This window comes from Gobio gobio (assembly GCF_949357685.1).
Source record: "Gobio gobio genome assembly, chromosome: 10".
NCBI classification, from domain to species: Eukaryota; Metazoa; Chordata; class Actinopteri; order Cypriniformes; family Gobionidae; genus Gobio; species Gobio gobio.
In genome coordinates, this window is record NC_137116.1 from 13,930,011 (window position 1) to 13,931,075 (window position 1,065).

Here is a 1,065-nt window from a genome sequence, read left to right on the forward strand (position 1 = left end):
CCAACGGCTGAAGGTCCAAAGCAGTTTCACAGACGAGGAAAGAGTCTGATCTAGACAAACCGTCGCCACATTTACAACACAAACACACATTTATACACTTTTTACCTCAGATGTGTGACTTCGGTGTTGTTCTTCTTCACGGTGTATGATGTCATCACGTCGGAAAGGTCACGTGACGCAGGTGGAAGTTCCGACCCAGTGTTAAAACGAACATGCAAAGACTAAATCAAACGCCCTTTACACAAATAAAGGGAAAACAACGATGATGGACGATTTTAAAGTTGGAGGAGAGTTTTTCGGGACTTCCACCTACGTCATGTGACCTTTCTGACGTGATGATGTCATACGGCGTGAAGAAGAACAACACCGAAGTCACGCATTCGGGGTTAAAAGTCTGTAAATGTTTATTTTTTGTAAAGGGCGTTTGATTTAGTCTTTGCACGTTCGTTTTAACACTTGGGCGGCACTTCCACCTACGTCATGTGACCTTTCCGACACATTTATATACTTTTTAACCTCAAATGCGTGACTTCAGTGCATGACGTATGACATCATCAGGTTGGAAAGGTCACATGACGTAGGTGGAAGTGCCGAAAATCTCATGTTCTCCTCCAACTTTAAAATCGTCCGCCATTGTTGTTTTACCTTTATTTGTGTAAAGGGCGTTTGATTTAGTCTTTGCACGTTCGTTTTAACACTGGGTCGGCACTTCCACTTACGTCATGTGACCTTTCAGACGTGATGATTTCATACGGTGTGAAGAAGAACAACACCGAAGTCACGCATTTGGGGTTAAAAGTATGTAAATGTGTATTTTTTGTAAAGGTCGTTTGATTTAGTCTTTGCACGTTCGTTTTAAAACTGGGTCGGCACTTCCACTTACGTCATGTGACCTTTCAGACGTGATGACATCATACGAACAACACAGAAGTCGAGCATCTGAGGTTAAAGTATATAAATGTGTGTTTGTGTTGTAAATGTGGCGATGGTTTGTCTAGATCAGACTCTATTCCTCGTCTGGGATCGGTCAGAGCCTCTGAAACTGCATTGATTTGGACCTTCAAC